Below are 1,461 nucleotides of genomic sequence, written 5' to 3'. Positions count from 1 at the left end.
AGCCGCCCTGGCCAATGGCCGGGCCCTCCCCCCCCTGGCCGCGCCCCCTCCACCCCCGCCACCCGTGCGCCCTCCCCCATCTCCCTGGGCCAGGCCGGGTCTTCCCAGCTCCCGCCTCACACCCGCTCGCCCCCTCGCCCCCGCGGTCCTTGCGCCTTCCCCCTGCCCCCACCCCGGGCCCCCAGCGGTCGGTGCGCCTCCCTCCGCTCCTCCCCGCGGCCTGCGCGCCCTGGGCTCCCCACCCAGGGGCCGTTCTTCCCGGGCTGCCTCGACCCTGCGCGGTCCCAGAAGGGAGAACAGACCCGGGACAGTGGAGGGACCCCTGCTGGGGGGCCGGGCCGGGGAAGAGTCGGTCCTTGGGGCGCCCACCCGAGTGGGTCGGGGCGGAGACGCAGCGGGCGGTGGGCGGACGGGAAGGACAAGCTCGACCCCCACCCCTTCGCTGCCCCGCGCGGAGGGAAACCGGAGACCCCTCGCGGGTTCCCGGACCGCGGGCCTAGGGGTGCTCATGGTCCCCGCCCGCCACGGGTTCAAACCCAGCGGGTAGAGGGCTGTGGGACACGGGAGTGGAGTTTTTCGGGGCGACTCTGACCCCCGCCCCCCGACTCAGGCTCCGGCACGGGTTCTTACGTCTCCGCCCTACTGTATCTCCATCTCGAAATACAGGTGCCCTTCGGTTCTGAGCACTTGGAACAGTTTGTGATGGAGTTGATTAAAGTGAACACATGGCTGGACCTGAAAACGAACACACACACACACACACACACCCGCCCTGCACAGTTTACGCAGCCTCTCCATCCGGAATCTGGGAGGAAAGGCTCTTTGTTGGCCCCGGAAGGGGCAGGGGTCTGGGCTCTCTGCCTGGTTCCCTCACTTTCCCCATCACTGGGTCGGGGCCTCCCTTGCTGTTGGGAGGGGATGTGGACGCGGACCTCCTGCGTGTGAATAAGTGCGAAGCTGGAGGAGGGAGGAAACTTCAGTCTTATGGAGCTCGTGTGTCTTCTCTCTCCGCTGGGGCCACGGAAAGTCAGGGGTTCCCTGTGGAATGAGCTAAGCCCTCCCCCGGCCCAGGAGACAGTTCTGCTGTGCAAAGCTTGGTTTCCTGTTCCTTTTACAAGGTGCAGCCCGACCTTTCTGAACCCCCGCCCTCCCCTTCCCCAGTGTTTGCCCACAGCCCCTCCAGCAGGTAAACAGTCTTTAATCCTTAGCTGCTGGCATCAGGGTTCTGGGTCCCCCACCCTACCTTCTCAGTGGTCCTCAACCCCCAGGGGCTGTCACCCCAGCAGCCTGGGCCCCCGCTGCCAGCCTCCCAGGGGCACGGCTCCACCTGACACCCAGGAATCTCCAGGCCACTCCTGTGGGCAGCCCAGCTGGCCAGGCGGCTCACAGGTATTTCTGTGCCACAAATGCCTCCTGTGTGCCAGGCGAGAGTCGAGGTCACTTCTGGGCGTGAATTAGGCT

The sequence above is a fragment of the Balaenoptera borealis genome (genome assembly GCF_965194805.1).
Source record: "Balaenoptera borealis genome assembly, chromosome: 14".
Lineage (NCBI taxonomy): Eukaryota > Metazoa > Chordata > Mammalia > Artiodactyla > Balaenopteridae > Balaenoptera > Balaenoptera borealis.
This window is presented reverse-complemented; position numbering follows the sequence as displayed.